This window comes from Talpa europaea, assembly GCF_964194135.1.
Source record: "Talpa europaea genome assembly, chromosome: 10".
NCBI lineage: Eukaryota > Metazoa > Chordata > Mammalia > Eulipotyphla > Talpidae > Talpa > Talpa europaea.
The window spans coordinates 50249968-50271075 of record NC_140077.1 but is presented as its reverse complement, the minus strand read 5'-3'; positions in this window follow the sequence as shown (position 1 = coordinate 50271075).

The following is a 21108-nucleotide window of genomic DNA, read 5'->3' as shown; positions in this document are numbered from 1 at the left end:
TTTCTTTCAGTGTCTATATCTTGAGCATATTCTTGACCATGAAATACCTTTTTTTTTAAATATTTTTATTTATTTATTTATACAAGAGCTGGGGTACAGGCCAGAGGCACGGGAGGGTGATAGGATTTACCAGAGACAGCGTGGGGAGCAGAAACAGGCAGACGGACCGAAAGTACTGATGAGGAGAGCAGCAGGCAAGAGAGGAGAGGTCTGATGCACCATGTGGGTATCTCTCTGGATGGCCAGGAATCGAACCCACGTTGCAGAGGCTGTGGACAGCTTCACAGTGCTGCGCTTAACCTGCTGTGCCACTGGAGAGACTCACCATGAAATAATTTATAAAAACATTATTTTGGGGGCCTCCCCGTGGTGCAAAGGGTTAAGTGTCAGCACTATGAAGCAATCTATGCAGCAATCTACTGCAGCACGAGTTCGAATCCTGGCCAGGGTGCTAACACACATGGTGCAGCAGACCTCTCCTGACTTGCCTGCCTCACCCATCAGCAGTGTGTTTCGGTCAGTCTTCCTGTTCTGTTCCCCACTCTGTCTCTGGTGAATCCTCTCACCCCCCTGCATCTCTGGCCTCTACCCCAGTTCTTGTATGCATAAATAAATAAATAAATTGTTAAAAATGAAATATTAAAATATTAAAAATAAATAAATAATAAAATTACATAAAAAAATGAAATATAACCCTAGATTTTAAGAAAATCCAAAGCAGAGATCAACTCATGTTTAAATTTCAGGCCCAACCACAATACTATGCACATCATAGATGTTGATGAAATGTTTAGTGAACTCAGTTAATTTATTTCAGGTAAGTATATTTCCTGTTTTGCTTAATCTCAGACTTGTCCTACATTGCTTCTGAGTCTCATTTCTTGAGTTGACTTAATCTGATTATCTATTTTTTATCATTTACTGATTGTGTACAGGCTGTCACATATGTGACCTCATTTAATCTTCCCACAAACTGTGGTAGACAGCTGGTATTTTTATCTCCTTCTAACATTCACTCTTCTTTCATCTGTGACCTTACTCTAACTTTTCTCTGAAGTCACCCATTTTCTACTCCAGGAATAAATGAATTGGATGAAGTTAGGGGTGCTAACAACAGTGAAAGAGCATATGACTGAAACTGAAACCAAATAACATATCATGTTTCTCTGGCCACTGGGATGGGTACATGACAAAATGAGCCAATAAGAGGCAAAGAGGAAGGTTCCGCTGAGAGAAGGGAAACATGAGTCCTGATGATGTTCAATAATATTTAGTAAAAGATAGAAACCACTGCTCTGATCTGGATTTGTGATTTAAATTAGAAAATATTCTTTTATTTACTTTAATCAGTCAAAAATAGGTTTTCTATAACTTAAAACCAAAGGAGTCTAAATCCATATACCTAAAAAAGAAGTATTATTGGGGGCCTCCCTGGTGGGGTGGGGCTTAAGCCTCAGCACTATCACTCTATCGGTGCTGTGGCATGAGTTCAATACCCGGCCAGGGAGCTAACCCACATATGGCGCAGCAGACCTTTCCTGTCTTGCCCGCTGCTCTCCTTAGCAGCGTATTTTAGTAGATCCATCTGTTCTGATCCCCACTCTGTTTCTGGTGAATCCTTTCAGCCCCCAAACCTCTGGCCTACACCCCAGTTCTTCTATGCATAAATAAATCTTTTTTTAAAAAAGAAGTATTATTGGAAATAATTATTGTAAATAAAGACTTTATTTTTTTTTAAAGATTTATTTATTTATATAAGCACTGGGTACAGTCAGAAGAGTGGGAGGGTGAGAGAATTCACCAGAGCCAGAGCGGGGAGCAGAACAGGCAGACTGACAAAGTACACTGCTGAGGGGAGTAGCGGGTGCCTCAGGAGAGGTCTGCGCAGTGTGGGACCCTCGCCGGTGGCTGGAGATTGAACTGGTGCTGCAGAGGCTACGGGCAGCTTCGCAGCCCAGCACTCAACTGCTGCTCCACCAAGGGAGGCCCCAGTAAATAAAGACTTTAAACATCACTTTAGGCAAATTATGGTGAATAAACAGTACTGCTAAGATCTGAATTTGGGAATTTTCTACTTCTATAATTTGCCATTGTCGATCATAAGATTAAATACCTAACACAGTGTAGATAAAGGAAAGCAGACACACACAGAGACAGTGTCTCTATCCTACCATGAGATTTTAAATGATCTCTGCAGATCATTCCACTTCTTTCTCCAGTAAAGATGTATTACCAACTAGATGACTGTGATGGTCTCCCTCACACAATACAGAAGCGTATTCCTAAAAATATGAGTGCTCATTACATTTTATTAGTCAAATTTTATTGTATAGATATTCTTTATTTAAAGGAATTTTATGATGATCTTTCTGCAAAGTGAGGGATCTTAATTTTGAAAACCAAATTCATTTCCAAATATATATTTGGTCTTGGTCAATCAGGATTGCTTAAATGAAGTCAGTTTTATAATTAAAAGAGAAAGAGAATTATGGTAGCGTGTTTAAAAGACGGAGAAATTCCTACCCTCCTTTTCATACATTTGGACAAATAGATCATTCAAAATGTCTAAAATGTTTGCAAAGATCTTTCAGGGTTGACATCCTTTGTGTAAGGAAAACCTGATAAAAATTTCTTTTGGAACAACTGGCATGTCAAGTAGGAATTCATTAAAACAATTTTTTTTTGAGTACCTGCTAAATTTCAAGGACTATGCTAAGTATTTGGGATATGATATTAAGAAAGAAAAATAAGAGATTTTTTTTTTTTGTCTTAGAGCTAACAGCATAAAAACTTCCCTTTGGGTGCTGTGCTAGAAAGTGAATATACAGCGATAAGTAAATCTGACATTATTCCTGCCCTCACCGAACTTGCCCAAGTACAATATCTTTGATTACTTCATTCAATTATTTAAAAAAAAAATACTCTTGAACAAAGTATAGGTATGTTTATTATCCATAAATCTAATACTTGCTCTACTTTCAAACATGTATAACATAAAATAACACACATACACACAACAGAAAACAAAAGAGATGAGAACAAGCATTCATATAGAGTTCTTGGTGCAGCAGACCTCTCCTGCCGTGCCCACTGCTCCCCCTCACCAGTGTATTTCAGTCAGTCTGCCTCTTCTGCTCCCCACTCTGTCTCTGGTGAATCTTCTCACCACCCCCGCCCCCCTCACACCTCTGGCCTGACCCCAGTACTTGTATGCATAAATAAATAAATCTTTAAAAAATAATAAAATCAAGAGTTCTAATAACTTTTGCCCACTGTCATTTCAGGAGACCACCTGGTCTAGTCAGGCTCCTAATGTCCAGACAATGTCCTAATTTGAAACAAAACTTCTTTCATGCTCAGTCAAGAATTGATCAATGCCTGGGGCTGGACTAAGTATTTCTCATTCTGGTCCAGGAAGCCACCAATCAATGCCTTCCTCATTCTGCCATCACTGATGCTATCTGGGACTTAGAGACACCTCGAACCACTCTTGAAATCAGGACACCCATGATCAAATCAGTGGTTTGACCAATGGAGTTTTTACTTTTCAACCATCTGATTTGGCATTGGGTAGACATAATACCTGGGTGAATATTTCTCACAAAACACCTTACACACCAAGAATAGATGGTTTATTGACCAAACCAAAACACTCGAAGCCCAGGGAAAAATCTCCTGTACATTTTCTCCAGAAATACATTACCTGGACAAGGCTGGCTGTGCACTCAAACCAGGCCTTTAGTTATGAAGCATCAGTATTCTTGTCATCCTCTGTTTCCAAGGCAAAATTGTAAAACCCATGAACTTTAAGAAAATGATATTTCTTTATACCAATGTCTACTAATATTACTGCAAATTAACTCAACCAACCTTTCTTGAGTGCCTACCTTGATCAAGATATAACAAGTAGCAAATTATTTTTGCCAAATGACTACAGCCCATAAAAATATGTGGATTAAGAGACTGTTATAGACAGTGTTCCCACTTTAAGAAAATTATTTCATGGAAAATGATTGCTAAGTGGAGTTTGCATGCCCATTTCCCCGCATCGTTGTGAGCACATATTAGCAACCAGCAGCATGCTTCATTCCTGCATACGCTAATGAAAAATGATTGCTTGTCTTTCTAAAACCAAACCAATTATTCTTGTTTTTGTTGAATGGAAATTTAGCTTGTGTTTAGTGGCAGAATAACTAAATCAGTCTTATTTGGAACCCAAGCGTCAAAGTGGATCCTGTCGCTTTGCTGACAGGAAATGTAACCCAGATAGCTTATTTGATAAAACAGGGCTATTTTGGCTTTGAAACAACAACAACAACAAAAAAAACACAAAACTCCACACTTGCGACTTCAGAGCAAATGAACCATGTGCCCCCACCTCCATCGCTCTCTTGCTGGCATCTGTCCTAACCCAGCACATAACGAGGGAACATTTTACATAACCGGCAGTATCTGCTCCGAGCTGGTATACAAACGCCTACCTGATTGAATATCACCATTTCAGAACTGCTGCCTAATCACATTTTTTCAGGCTGTGTGAACAAAATAATGTTTCTTTAATTACGTGAACTCTTTATTTTTGATATTTTAATGACATTTTAGAAGATAGAATGGCCGCTTCTCTTAGATCAGGTGGTATTAATCAGGTATGACAGAAAGTTATTTGGTACATTTTTAAATCCCACTTGTATTTTCGAACAAGTAATCTGGGACTTGATTTCTCAGTCCTGGGTCTGTAATGTCACTTGTGTTTCTGCCCATAATGAGCAAAATAATTGAACCAAATTAGCACTATCTATAATTCAGTGCTAGCTCAGAGGCCTTATTTTATTTTTTTAAATGAAATTAAAAAGCATTCTCCCCTCAGGATAAATGTTAATAAATAAAGGTCTGTGAGAGATGAATTCTTTATTGTGTATGGGTCCAACACGCTCTCCCCAGGGCCGCACCCAGCTGCCGTGCTGTAAACACAGCAGGTCCGCTTCTTTACTAAGCATGGTTATTTGTGTGTGTGTGCTGGGGAGTTGCTCAGATACATGTGGGGGCTTTTTTACCTGGGTCAGGAAGCTTGGGACCATTTAGTGCATCTTAGATGCTGTTTGGGGACCACAGAGTATTAGCATAGGGTGTGACCTGGGCACATGTTTGTCATAAGTGCTGTAATTGTTAATTTGTTTGTCTCTCTGGCATACTGAACTGAGAGTCCCAGAGGACAGGCTCGAGAGCTGCCATGTGCTGCATTGGACTTGAAGCCTCAGAACCCAGCATCGTCTTGGAGACACTTACCCTAACCACACTGCTATAACGGTTTTGGGAAAATGCAAAATATAAACATTGCATGGTCGTCTTGTTTTAAGGAGAAAGATGATATGGCCCAGAGTAGACTTGATCAAAGTCACAAAACAAATATTCTTTAATTCCATTCTCAATTCTCAGTCCGTCATTTACTACTCTGACCTCAACTGAGAGCTGGGGGTTCAAACATTCAGCTAATTGTAAGCGCTATAGGGCCTCCCTGGTGGCACAAGGGGTTAAGTCTCAGCACTATGAAGCTATCGGCAGCCACTGAAGCACAAGTTCGATCCCTGGCCAGAGAGCTACCCACATGGCATGGCAGACCTCTCCTGTCTTGCCCACTGCTCCCCTTAGCAGTGTATTTTAGTTGATCTGCCTTTTCTGCTCCCCACTCTGTCTCTGGTGAATCCTCTCACCCACCCACACCACCCCCCATACCTCTGGCCTGTATCCCAGTTCTTCTCCATAAAAATAAATAAAATTTAAAAAAATATTAAGCGCTATAGACCAGAGCTTCTCAATGTGAATGCCCATATGAGTCACATAGGAACTGGTTAAAGTGCAGACTCTGATTCAGTAGGTCCAGGCTGGGGTCCAATTCTGCTTGTCTAGCCTGCTCCAGGTGACCCGGGATGATGGGTCCTTGCACCACACTAAATAATGTGGCCAGAGAGTGATTCTTCCTGTTGGTTCCAGAGTCAGATAAACAGAGTTCAAGTCCTGACTCTGGGGCTTTCTGTGCAAGACTTTACATCAAGCACAGCACTCTCCTGTATGCCGGACTCCCAGGTACAGTACAGTCTCCGGGGACCAGATGAACATACAGGCTGAGGACACCGACACCTGAGGGAAACCAGAGCTTACATGCTTTTTCTAAGGTAGTTGCTATCATTTATCTTTATTTGCTTGTTATATCATGGAAACAAATACCTGTGGTTGCTGGTCCAGAATTCTCAGAGAAAATCTTTGCATCATGAATTTACACTTGGGGAAGGAAGAAGTAAAGATGATGGCTAGATCAATGAATCGCTAGGTAGATAGATAATTTCAATGATATCTCATAATTTTTAGAAGCTGGAAACTACTTAAACCACCTGTAGGCCATCCACAGGCTGGATCCTGCCTACAGTTTGCTATTTCTTTACTAACATGTTCTCATCTAATCCTCAAAACACCCCCATGAGGCATGTATTATTATGATCACTTTTTTTTTTTCCCTGTAAAGGAAACTGGCTCAGAACCATTGAGTAAATCTCTCCTTATATGTAGCTAGATAAGAGCAGAGTCAGGGCTCAAACCAGGAATGACTGACTCCAAATCCTCATGCTACACAGTAATAGTGATTGCACCAAGTGCTACCCAGATCTCCCCAGCCCCTGGAATGTCCCCTGGACTATCACTGATGTGCTGTGTTCCGGCAAAAAGGAGAAAACACCAATAATCACTGGCAGGAATGTCTCTCTAGGCAACTCTAACTGGCCCGAAATATCAAACTAGTAGCATGGGCCTCCCGAGAGCTGTGTTATCTGGTTTCCACTACAGACAGTCCCTTGACACTGTTTGAAGGTAATAGAATGAAATAACTAAAAGCACCACCTTGACTCATGCTCTGCAAGCCATGGGAAGTCTCTAGGTCTTCATCTGCTATAATGCTCATCTCACTGTGCCAGCTCAAAGAGTTAATATGAAAGCCATGCTATAAAGCATATGGACCAGGCGATGAATGCTATGTCACCACCATAGGTTATGTGCCCCTTCATGCTCCAAGGCCCCTCCCCCAGGACCTGAACAAAAACTGTGATTCTTGTACATCAGGACACCTGATTCACAATATATCTTTCTTGGCAGCCAATCAAGAGGAAATCACCTGTCACTTGAACAGTGACTGATGTCCCAGAGCAATTATTTCTAGTCCCCCCTTCTGATCCTCTCTCCTTCCACCACCAGCGCTGCCATTCTGCTTAAAGGTGATGTACTACAGGAAGAGTAGCCTAGACCTTGAAGGCAAGAGCAATGTGGTTTGTAGCCTGGTCTTCCTGTGACTGTGTCTCCTCTGTTTTAACACTTAAGCTGTTGGGGTTTCGATCCCCCAATTGAGGATGAAAATAATAATCTTTTTCTTCAAAATTTTCTATTGCTTTTGCAGAAAATAAATGAGATGATTTACATAAAGGGCTTGATAGGCAGTAGGCACTTTATACATTTTAATTCCTTAACCCTATTTTCATTCCTATATAACCTTTGACCAGACTTTTCCCAGAATGTCATTGAACACATTGTAGGATTGAATCGATTATATCAATCCTACAAACATTTCATCTCCAGGTTTAAAAAAAAAAAAAACAGTACCTTATAAAGAAGGCAAAATTATACCACATTGAGCCCTAGACTGGAATTGAGAACCTAGACATTTGTAAGCAACCAGACAAGTGCAAACTATCATTAACCCATTTTAAGGATGGGGGACACTGAGGTTTGGAGAAGTAGTGACTTGTTCAGCATCAACTGGGACTCAAGGAATATCATTCTCAGTAGGTACACACCACAACAAGTCATTTTACTTCCTGGAATCTCAGGTACTGAATCCTTCAGAAAAGATATTGGAAATATCTCACCATAGAAGAAATGCCTATTTTCGTCCTGGCCCTTGGATCTGTACCCCATCAAATTCTTCACTGAGGCTAGACCAAGTTGGGGTACCCAAGAGCAGTGGCGAGCTCTCATTCACAGTTCTCAGGCATTCATGTTAAAGAGAGGTCATGTTTGGGATTTGCCTGGGTCTTCTTTCAAGCTGGTCTGTATGGACAGAGGGGTAGTCTCTCCCTTGGATCTAAACTATTTTCAAGTGGCTCAAATTTGCAGGATGAAAGGATCCTTTTGATACAGATCAAGTTCAGCTTTCATCATTAAACCATTCCCTACTTCAGTGTGAATTTATACCAAAGTGGGAAACTGAGCCAAGGCCTGCACATTAGCTTGGGGGCAGGGGGTGCTGTGGATCAAGGTAGGAGAGGCAGGGCAGACAGCACTTTCCTCTAAGCAGCATGAAGACACCCCATGAGGACCCAAATCCAGGCAAAAAATGTACTTTAAACGGAAATCAAACACTGTTCCCCTTTCTTTCTCCCTCTCTATTCCCTTAGAGATAAACATATGAAGTTTATGATTGGATAAAGCTTTGGTTTCATTCCAAGCATAGAAATGGGTTTAGAAGACTTCAGCTTCCTGTCTCCTAATTTTCCTGACCACAAATATTTTTAATTGTTAGCCATGGAAGCAAAGGGTTATTTAATAAATTAATACTTGAAAGGCCTTTGGTTCAACTCTCAGTTCCAAAGTCAATTATTGGCCTTCTATATACCTTCCATACCTCAGATAGTTAGTCTTCTTTGATTGTCTCTTCATTTCTTTATCTAGAAAAGTTTAGTTCCTATCCTTGCTGTGTTTATGGTTTTCAATACTTTTCTGAATTCCTATATTGTAATATTTCTGTCTTCCCCCCATCCCAAATAATTCTTTATGAGGAGGATGGGCAAGTGAGGAATGCAGTGAGGTAAGCACACCAGTCTTCACAGCATTTTACTAATTTCTCTTGGCCTCAGAAATCACAAAGTAATCATAAAAAAAAAAAAAAAACCTAGCCCTTTGCCTGCAGGACAATGCATGTTTTTTTATTAAAAGAGGAATTTAAATTCCTTATGTGCACAGACTGTTTTAACTATAAAGACTTAGAAAATTAATTTTTGCCTATAATCTCTTATAGATAATACTATAAAAATAGTTCCTCTTTAAGAAGCACATTTCATGCAAATATCAAAAAGCCTTTTATCTGTGTTCAAGATTTCTTATTCTATTTCTGTCCCTTATTTCCTTCCCTGAGCAGATCAGACTTCAGGAGCCCTGGAGCCCAGAACTTGCTCCTGGGAGGCAGAGCCTAGGGACAGGCACATGTTGGCCTCTTTGCCATTTTACAAAAGCAGAAACTAAGGATCCCAACTGAACTTCCCACTCTGTGTTGGGCACCGTGTCAAGTGCTGGGGCAGAGGATTGGGATTCAAAGGCAGAGAGGAAGGGTTCCAGTCAGAAGATCAAGAAGGCCCTGCACAGGAGTAAAAGAATGCGCTGGCGGTGCAGGATGAGAGGAAAAGGAGAGAGCTCACATCTTTCAAGCGGTGTCGCTCTAGCTTCTCTCTCATTCACAAACCACCTCTGCACATCCTCGTACCCCTCCCCCCCGTATTATTACTGATTTAGTATTTTTCTTTAGATGATTCACTTTCTAATTATAATTTCACCTCATCCCAAGCAATAATGTTGGTAGAAAGTCTGAACTGTTATATATTTTTTCCACTATACATTAAGATAAAGAAAGTAACTGCTATAGAAATGGTCATCTAGGAACCCCTAAAATTTGTCTCAGGTATGCTACCACTAATGCCCACCATGAAAGGTTCGGCGCGGTAAAGAAAAGGAGAGCCAGGCTAAATTTCTCAAAGGAAGGAAAAGTTTATTGCACCCCGGGTGGACCTCACGCACCCAAGGTGGGGGTAAGTGAAGCCGCGCACGTTGTCAGGGGGAAGCAGGGTTTTATAGGGTGAGGAGAGGTCAGGTGGGAAACTGGGTTCCTACGGCAGGGAAAAAGTATGCAGGGCAGGGGGAGTTTGTCTGAATTCTCTAGGCAGGCTTCCGCATTCCTGTTCCCAGGTGGGCTACCTGGTAGGTTTTTGCCTTCCCGCCTCCTGCATGGACCTTGCACACAACACATTCTGGGAATGCCTGATGTGATGAACTGAAAGTTTCTGCCCGCACCCCTTCCCCCAAATTCATATGTTGAAATTCTAACCCCCCACTGTGATGTTATTAAGAGGTAGAGGCTTTGGGAGATAATTGGGTTCTGAGAGTGGAGCCCCATGATTGGGATTAGTGCCATTAGTGCCTTATATGAAGAGACATGAGAGCTGCCTCCAATTTTCTATTCTCTGTTATGTAAGGAGATGGGGAGAAGGTGGCTGTCTATGAACCAGGAATCAGGCCTCCACCAGACAGAATTTTCTGGAAACTTGCTCCTGGCTTTCCTAGTCTTGAAACTGAGAGGAATAAATGTTTGTTGTTTAAAAGTACCCAGACTAAGTTGTTTTTTGTTATAACAGCCTGATGTGATGAAGATATCTGACTTAAGGTGGAACAAAAGAGGGCTCCCTGGTGGCGCAGGGGTTAAAGATACAGCACTATCAAGCTACCACCAGCCACTGCAACATGAGTTGGATCCTCAGCCAGGGAGATGACTCACACAGTGTTGTAGAGCTCTCCTGTCTCACCCGCTGCTCCCCTTAGCAGTGTATCTCAGTAGATCCACCTGTTTTGCTCCTCACTCTGTATCTGGTGAATCCTCTCCCATCTGCCCCCACACCTCTGGCCTATACTCCGGTTCTTGTATGCATAAATAAATAATTCTTAAAAAAAAATAAAACAGAAGAAGATAGAACAGAAGAAACCAGGAAGAAGAAGGGATGAGTAAAAGATAGTTTGTAGAATAAGTTTCCAAACTTTTTGACTAGTGGTGGTGGTGCTGACATCCCATCAGGACTTATACACCAAATGAAATCCTAAAATCAGATGTTCAAGATGCCTTTATCCCCATCTGATGTCTTTCTGTTTTTCTGTCTCCAAAGCAGACCTTTAGGAGACCTAAAGCCCAGATCCTGTAAGTGCATCCTGCTTGACAGATAACTGGTCCTAGATAAATTTGCCCAAACCCAACATGATCACTGGAACACCCATCAAAGCACACATACTTTCTTCGTCCACAATAAGCTTTCACTGGGAAGAAAGTCAGTGTTCACTGTTATATCCAGCTGCCATCAACATAGTAAATATACACACAAAGACCCCAAGAATTGCACATTTTGGTTTGTTAATTTTTGAAAGCAGCTATGGGATAATGGAAAGAATCAGGGTATGCATTTCTAATCAGACACTGACCAGATGTGTCATCTTGGATAAGTCACTATAATTCTACGATTCACAGCTTCCATCTCTGTAAAATGGAGACGATGATATAATGATACTTATGTTTAACAATTTTCTTCGGGGGTGGGGGGGGACAAAATGCCTGATGTATGTAAAAAGTATTATGCCCAGCATGTAATTTGAAATCACACAGCAATTTTATTTTTGATAGATAGTACGTAGCCATTAGAAATGACAAAGTCATAGTAAAACTATAAAAGCATATAAACATACTTCAAATAATTTTTAAATATTCCAAATATTTTAATGCTCCAGTTTTAATGTATTCCAGTGTGCATGTGTGTTTACTCTAATTTCATATAAAAATATGCATATGTATGAACAAAGACACCATGAAAAAATTAAACTTTTAGTGTGTTAGGGCTGTGAAGCAGTTTGGCATAGAAGAATGTTAGCTCTTGAATCCACTGAACCGGGCTTTAATCCCAGTTAGGCCACTTCCTAAATGTGTTATTTTAGCTAAATTACATTGTCTCTCTAAACCTCAGTTTCCTTTTCAGAAAAACAAGGATATTAATAATAGTATCAGCCTCATAGGCTCACTTAGCTGCTATTAGTAAGTTCTGGTGTTTAGTAAATACACAATAAATAGTGCTGATGTTAAGGTGTCAGAACTATGGGTAATATTTTTACCTTTCTAAGGAAGAGTCTTTGTTCACTAACAGAAACTGTGAGTAACTAAATTACAACTGCATTCACTGAGTTTCTATTGTTCAGCCCCAAAGTTTTACTGTGGGAAAGAGATAGAAAAGCAAAGGCCCCACCACCGCCACCAGGCTGCCAGATCAAGGCTCACCCACACCTGGACAGCTTGTGACCAAACCAGAGGGACAAAGGTCCCCCTTCCACCTGGCACAGTGGAGTAGCACCTAATAATCCAAGGGGTTTTTTTCTCACACAGAACAAATGCATTTGAAATGTCCCTGAGCTGTGCGTCTGCCTCTGCCACTTCCAATTTGTCTTCACAGCTACATTGGAAAATTTTAAACCCTCTTCAATTTAAGCTGCTTTTATTTGTATTCAGACTTAGATAGAGTGTGTGTGCCAGGGGACAACTTGACCATTAAAAAAATTCTATTTGACTACATATATTTTTATCAATTTGGGAAAACTATCAAAGCAGGCATTTTCACTTAAAAGCTTGGAAATAAAGCAGATATTATCTGGTTGGGGGAGGGCTGGGGAAATCACTACAGCAAAAAAAAAAAAATTCTTTGTGTATCCAATTTCACATTGCTGTTGTCATGTACAGGATGTATATTCAAATGTGTTTGCATATTTCTAAACTGATCATACATCAAAATTAGAGCCATATTGTTCCTTTTACAGTGAAACTGTTTATATAGGAAATATTGTACCAAACATTCCCTGCCTCCACCCTGGGTTGTGACTGATTGCAGAGTGAGATAAAAGCACTTATGTCCAACAAGAAGGGAAAAGCCTATATGCATGTAAGAAATCAAAAGAAGGTGTGATTTTAACACAAACACTATTATCAACAACAACAAAAAAAGATTGCTGGAGTTTATGCAAATTCAGAGGAAGAAAAAAAGCATATACTTATACACTGACAGATTGAAAATTAGGGGTTGGGTTAGATAACAGTAGAATTCAGTTTGGTACAGTTCAAAACAGCCCCTGGATGCCGTTCTATTTCCATGTGACCAAGTGAATTAGAGTCATTTACAAGAGATAGATATGGCCCACTAAGGAGAACCCATTTCCTAATTCACTATAAGAAACGGTAATTTAAAGCTGGCCACATGGTTCTTTAGTGTATTTTCTGGAAGGACTGAGTTGGTTTCAATAAGTTTAGCTGAATTTTCCCTTCTTTACCTTCAGCCATTTTTCCATCTTCTTTTTGCTTAAAAGCTCGCTCCAAGTACGAAGTGGGAAGTTGGCAATTTTCCTATAAATCCAGGTTATGTTGTTAGGTCAATAGAATTATATATTTGATAGAGCTTAGAGGAATTTTAGAGATTATCCTATCCCACAGCTTTCAAACTTTAAATATTTTGTTAGTGAAATCATATGTACAACTCCAGTAAGTAAAGTAGGTTTTAATAGTATATCAGGAGTATAATTTGTTTTTAAAGCAAGCAAGAAAACGCCTCAATATTAACCTTTTATGAAATTTATCTTTTAAAAAGTTAACAAATGAGAATGATAAGACTCACATGTTAAGTCCACAATGTTAAAATTTGGAATTTAAAATTACGAATCATAGTAGAGTCTTACATGTGTCTCAGCATCTAGCTTACTGCTATTGAGAACATTCTCACATAAATACGTAATGTAAAACAGCTACAGTTTTATATTTTAAAAATATAATCAGGAGAGCCTCCCCGGTGGCACAGCAGTTGAGCGCTGGGTTGCGAAGCTGCCAGCAGCCTCTGCAGCACGGGTTTGATCCCCCGCCACCAGGTGAGGGTCCCACATGGAGCGCAGATCTCTCCTGCTGCCCGCTGCTCCCCTCAGCAGTGTATTTCGTCAGTCTGCCTGTTCTGTTCCCCTCTCTGACTCTGGTGAATTCTCTCACCCTCCTGCACTTCTGACTGTACCCAGTGCTTGTATAAATAAATAAATCTTAAAAAAAAAAATATATATATATATATAAAAATCAGGAATCTTCATTTCAACATTTCAAATGTTCAAAGACACCAAGTGCTTCACAAAAACAAGGTAACCTGGATATATAAGTAAAAGCACTGATAGACTGTAATGCACAGAACTTCGAGGCATAAAATTGAATAGAAATCTACTTAAAAATAAAATTCAAGGTTCTCCCCTGGTGGCACAGCGGTTGAGCGTTGGGCTGTGAGGCTGCCCACAACCTCTGCAGCACGGGTTCATTGCCTGGCCGCCAGCAAGTGTCCCACAAAAAAAAATAATAAATAAAAATAAATAAAAAAACAAAATAAAATTCAAATTAAATAGTTGTAAAACCCCCAAATATAGTTTGACCTAGACTAAACTCCAGGTCTTAGAAATATAAAACCAAGACCCAGAACTGAAATGACTTCTCACGGACGTAATTGTGGAAGAAGCAAAATTGTGTTACTACTCTTCTCATGTCTCCCATCTCAACTTCTCTACAGATTATTCCTTGAGCACTCATATATGTTTTATTACCACCCCTCTTTAGATAAATAAAATAAGAAACAAAAAGATGTAATATCCCACATCATCATTATACTATTACTTACCTTTCTAATACTACTTTTTTTAATTTCTTGAAGAATGTCTGGAAATGCCATCTTCTCTTTGATCTAATCTACTCATTCCGAGAGTCAGATTTCTTTTTGTGAAATTTTATTATCTTTTACCTACACTAGATTGTCTTATTATGACAGTGATGGTTGGTTTTTGTTTATTGATATAACCTGATAACCTAGAAAACTGCCATTCACAGTAGATAACAAATATTTGAATAAGTTAAATCAGTCATGTTAGAGTCCCTATCATTTTTGAATAAAACTGCTGATCAAAAATTTGTAAGAGCAGAGTCCTCTTTTCAAATAAAACTTCATAAAGGACTTAAGGGGAATGGAGGTATTTGGTCAAAAATAATTGCCCTATAAGGGTCACTATAAAAATAATTCAATGGGTATAGAAAGACTTATTGTGAGAGTCCAAGTTTTAATCTGACATTGCCACTCAAAAGCTTTCTCAGTTTTGTGTTTTATCAGTATAGATGAGAAAAGCTTCCATTTTCTGTAAGTCCTACAATTTGGAAACTTATATATGCCCCTTTGATTTTGCCTGTCACCCTGCCAGTTCATTTCTGAACTCATTTCTTTCTTGTCAAATACAGCCAATAGAACCAAGGCAGTGTAGTATTCTGTTTCCCAAACTCCCATATTTCTAAGTAATCACAGATGACATTTTTACCTCTGTATATTATGTTATTTTCACCTGCATGGAGCATGGGTTGCCATCTTTCCATCCTCCAGTAACAATTGTTCATTACTCAGTCACAAAGAGTACAGAGCTGGGCTATTTTTCAATAAAAGCCAACCATAACAATTGCAGTGGTTTGTGATGATAAAGACTTATTTCTCACTCCCATTACACGTCAGCTGTAGAACAGCTATAACTCTGCTTCATGAGTCTGCTTTTTTCTAGGACCAAGGCTCAGAGATCAGCTTTTCTTTGGCACATTCCATTTTCAAGGCAGAAGGGATAGAGCAATGGTCCCTAAAGCTTCTGCTCAGACATAACACGTGACACTTTTGCTCAATTTCATTGGCCAAAGCAATTTACATGGCAAAGTCTAATCCAATAGAATTGGAATAATTTCTGCCATTGAGAGAGAGGTCATGCAGAGAAAAGAACAGTTGAGAAAGGTGCAGTGAAGAGAGTAGCAGGTATTTTGAAAAAAATAAAACAATACTATCCTCCACTGTAAACATTTAAATATTAGGAAAAAGAAAAAGACTAAAGTCTGGAGGGACTTCATGCATCTAGTTCAGGGAGTAGAGTAGATGATGGTGCCATTCCTCCTGTTCAGAAGTATAAATGGAGGGCCTCCCTGGTGGCACAGCGGTTGAGTGCTGGGTTGCGAAGCTGCCCGCAGCCTCTGCAGCACTGGTTCGATCCCTGGCCTCTGGGAGAGTGTCCCACATGGCACGCAGACCTCTCTTGCCACCCACTGCTCCCCTCAGCAGTGTATTTCGTCATTCTGCCTGTTCTGCTCTCCGCTCTGGCTCTGGTGAATTCTCTCACCCTCCTGCACTTATAACTGTACCCAGTGCTTGTATAAATAAATAAATAAATCTTTAAAAAAAAATTCTTTAAAAAAAAGAAATATGAATGGAAAAGCAAGTGATGAAGACAAAGATTGTATATTGAATGTTTGATAGCTGTGAAATCTCTGAGTATAAATGCCTACTTTGATACCTCATTACACTAAGTTGGATTTGAGAGGTAGATAATTCTGTAGAGATAGTTCTAGAATCATTTGCATGTGAATTGAGTCATACCAGAGGGTGAGATCTCCCAGGCAATGTGAAGAAAGGAACAAATGAAGCCTTAGAAAAGTAAATTTTAAAACTATAAATTCAGTAGTCAGCAGTGGAATGTGAGCCTACAAAAGAGACTGATGTAAAGAAGGAAAAGATCCAGGAGAGCCATGTTTTGGAAAGCAAGAAAAGAAATTTCAGGAACACGTCAGCAGTATCAAAATACTAATAACAACTACCAAATGCTAACTAGGCACCAAATACTATTATAAAAACTCCATACCTATTATCTCAATATTCATACCAGCTCTAACAAATAGGTTGTTTTATTTTATAGATGAGGAAACTAAGGTAGAGAAAATTTAGGAACCTGATGGTTACTTGTAAGTAAAGGAGGAATGGCATGAAAATAAATTGTGTAACTTCAGAAAACACTGTGTAATTTAAAGGTACTGGAAGGAAGAAATTTGAGAGTTGATGGTCAAAAATTGACAAATACCTGGGAGGTAAGGAAATGGAGTAAGGTGGGAATTCAAAGGAGAAGATTTGTGTCTGACTGTGTGGACTAGGAAAATCCATAATATTGGCACAAAAGTTAACATCATTTGGACATTCTGTCCTCCACCCACTCACCCTTTCTTGTCAAAGTTATGGGTCAGAATTGTGATCTGAGTCTTCATTAAAAGGGCAGCTATGTGGCATCTTTTTCAGTCTAAGGAGGTTGATACTTCTTTATAATGACCTTCCTGCTTTTAGCTCCTGTAGCAGAAATTCAGCAGTTCTTATAACTTAACCAGTATAGATCTCTTTTTCTGTGAGAGTCAGTTCCTATTTCCCTTTCATGAATACCATTGCATTTTTCTGGGTGTTTCTGATATGTTTTGTACATTGTAAATTTTATAATCTCTGGAGAAAAGTTATCAAGAAGATAAAATGCAAGTCTTTGGAGGAAAAGATCATGTTCCCACAATATGTAAGCTCCGTTAGGTCCATTCCTCCTTCCAGACAGAAAAACCTGGACTAGGTGTAGCCAAGTTCCCTTTGTAGCATAAAGTCTGCTTCTATGATGCAGTGACACAGAACACTTAACAAAGTATCAATAGACAATGTATTAGTGCAGTGATAAGGTGTTTATAAGAAAATGTATGGTATAGGGCCTCCCCGGTGGCGCAGCGGTTGAGCGCTGGGTTGCGAAACTGCGCGCGGCCTCTGCGGCGCCGGTTCGATCCCCGGCTGCTCCCCGGCCACCAGAGGAGGGTCCCACATGGCGCGCAGACCTCTCCTGCCGCCCGCTGCTCCCCTCAGCAGTGTACTTCGGTCCTTCTGCCTGCTCTGCTCCCCGCTCTGGCTCTGGTGAATTCTCTCACCCTCCCGCGCTTCTGACTGTACCCAGTGCATGTATAAAAACAAAACAAACAAACAAACCAGCAAACAAATAAATAAAGCATGCCTCTATAAAAAAAAAAAAAAAAAAAAAAAAAAGAAAAAAAAAAAAAAAGAAAATGTATGGTATAATGGAAAGATCACTGGATTCAAAATCAGATAACGGGCCTCCCTGGTGGTGCAGGGGTTAAAGACAGTGCTCTCAAGCTACAGCTGGCTAGGGAGCTGACCCACATAGCACAGCAGACCTCTCCTGTCTTGCCCACTGCTCCCCTCAGCAATGTATTTCAGTCAGTCTGACTGTTCTGCTCTCCACTCTCTCTGGTGAATCCTCTAACTACCCCACCCCCACACCTCTGGCTTACACCTCAGTTCTTGCAAGCATAAAATAAACAAAAATCTTTTTTTTTTAAAAAAATGTCAGTGAGCCTCTATTCCCATTGCATGACCACAGGTACATCACCTAGTCTCTCAGTTTCCTCATCTGTAAACTAAGGAGATAGATATCTGCTTTGCAGAGTATGTTATTTATTTAATCAGCAACTCAAGCAAAATTGTTGAAGAACCAAATAAGTCACTATGCCATATGAAATGAGGGTGTATGTCTGGAAGCTCTTTATAAGTCATACAGTACTCAACAATTGGTGATTATTTTTCTGTATTTTGTCTAGCAAGATAGGTCCCTCCTAATGTGTAACCAAGTTTGAAACCAGTAAGAGAAAGATGACTATACAATATAATTTTATCCAAAGTATTCCAATCTATGTTAGATATTTGCAAAAACAAGGGAGGTTGAGCTATAAAATTGGCCCCCATGTCCCATTAGCCACAACGACATTTCCTCAACCTAGAAACACAGGTTTCATTTCCTACACTTTGTGGGTTCCAGCATCACCATCAGTGAATCTCTTCCTCTTTTATAGCCTCTACCATTTCCCAGGTATAACCAAGAAACAGAATTTCAACCAATGGTGAGCAGGGAGCAGAGCCCCTCAGTTTGCAGTGCTATGCCAAATCCCCTTGGGGGCCGGTATTTGACACACCAACATAGTTCCATCAGCTTTGGGTAGGCAGATCTCATCTTCTCATTAGATTTCAAGGCCATATGCAACCCGGAGCAAAGAACTTTCTCTCATAACCACCTGCCAGGGGTCATTGCCATTTGACCGTGGTCATTGTCAAAGACTACTATCCCCCCACAGATTTGGGATCTTTGAATGTCCAGGACAGGACAAGAGGGTAAGGTTGGTAAGGTTGCTTCCTTGTTCTCTTTTTCTCCTTGAAAACATTTGAATTTCTGAAAGATTTATGCAAATAATGGCATTATAGAGGTTTGCAGATCACTGAGGCAAGTGACTTACTCTCCAAATTTCTTCTCAACTCTTTAGTACTGGAAATAGTATTTTTTTTTTCTGCCTCTCAAGAGTTTTGTGAAGTACAACACAAGATGAAATGATTTCCATAAATTCAGTAGGTATAGTATTATTAATTTTATCACTATCTTTTTTTTAAAAGATTTATTTATTTTTATACAAGAACCGGGGTAAAGGCCAGATGCACGGGAGGGTGAGAGGATTCACCGGAGACAGAGTGGGGAATAGAACAGGCAGATCGTCTGAAATACACTGCTGAGGGGAGCAGCGAGCGAGACAGGAGAGGTCTGCCGAGCCATGTGGGATTCTCACCGACTGGCCGGGATCAAACCCGCGCTGCAGAGGCTGCGGACAGCTTCACAGTGTGGTGCTCAACCACCTTTGTCACCAGGGAGGCCCCTTATCACTATCTTACTGAAGACCAGCACTAAGACCTATGTCTCAAAACCATGTCATCAAAAGGGTTTATCACAGGTCAAACCTACTGGATGTAGGACTACATTATTTCAGATTTAAAATACGCAGGATCTCCCTGAAATTAGAGCCTCAGATAGTGGTGATGTCTCAGGAATCCTACACTGCAAATTCAGAATATATCAACCCTTGGAGGGGACTAAGCTAAAATGTGCTTTTGTGCTAATTACAAAATAAGGACTCCAAACGTAAAAAAGGTTTCCAGGGGAATACTGACGCTACTCTTGTGTAGCCTTCAGAACGTTTTGTTCATTTGTTTAAAAAACATTTACAAGATAACCTCTTCCTATAAAAAAGTAATATAACAATCCTGAAATATGCTTACCTCTTTCTTAAAGCAAGTCCCATAGGGCCTACTCAGAAGATTTTGTTAACTGAGTTTTCTTAATTAAAAATATATTTGCTTAAAATAATATTCTATAATTTAGACTTTATGTTATTAATATAAATTACAGTTTATTGAATGCTCATTGATGTCAGATCACCTTGTTAGAGTTTCCACACACGTCGTCATTTAACCCTTGGGACAGCATAAGTCCATGATCTACTATGAAGGTAAGAATTTTCTTTTTTACCACTGGGAATGCTGGCCTCAGAGAATTTAAGTAACTCATCCAGTATTGAAGCTAGAAAACGATAGAGCAGAACTACAAACCAGCAATGATCTTACTCCAATGTCCTTTCTCCTAAGCATTTTTCTACTTTTGTCTCTTAATTAAATTGTTGCCTTTAATCCAGTTAGTCCAAATTACTAGGGACTTTGCGGCAATGAAATATGCTAATAGGGTGAGTCTTCACAGCACCAGCTGGCATATTTCTAGAAGACAATAGACACCCTTGACCAAATCTTTATTAAATCCAGTCCACCTGATTAGGTGTCCTTATTTGTGGGTGCAGTGAGGAAGTTTGAGATCACGATTACTTCCAGGTTCCCCTTCATTGTCACAGAACTGGCAGTGATAAGTTTCAGAAATGACTTATGTAAGGTCACAGAATCTCACAAATGGGAAGTGGGCATGGGCATTTAATTCAGGTACTGTCAGACTTCTCTGCCATCTTCCCCTTGACCGCCTGCTGACATTGCTCCACACAGCAGCATTGGCACTTAGAGGGAGGGTAAAGGACAAGAAGCATTAGCCTTCCTTGATTCCTCCCCAAAATGGAAAGAGAGCCAGCTGTAAAGGGTATTGTGGTTGCTTGCTGGTGATGCAGGCTGTAGGAGCTGGCGCCAACATCAGGAATGTGCAACTTTACCCACTGCTGATTTTCTTCCCGAAAAGAGACCCTCTGGAAAGTAAACTTCAACCAAGAATTTGATTTTTCTTACAATGTCAACAATTACTTTGTTATTAAAGAAAAAACCTAGGAGGAAGACAGCAGATGGGCTCATCTGACAGGGGCAGGGAGGAGGGAGCTATGTTCCAGGTAGCGAAGAAAGTGTTCAAGGATAATTGGTGTGTGAAAATATAACCCCTATAAATCTGCCAGAACCAACAGAGTTGAAGACGAATCACTGTCTCTCCCAGCAAAGTTAACCATGGACTTACTTTCTAGGTGTACACCCTGTCTGTGCTGGGTTTCAGATTTTTTTT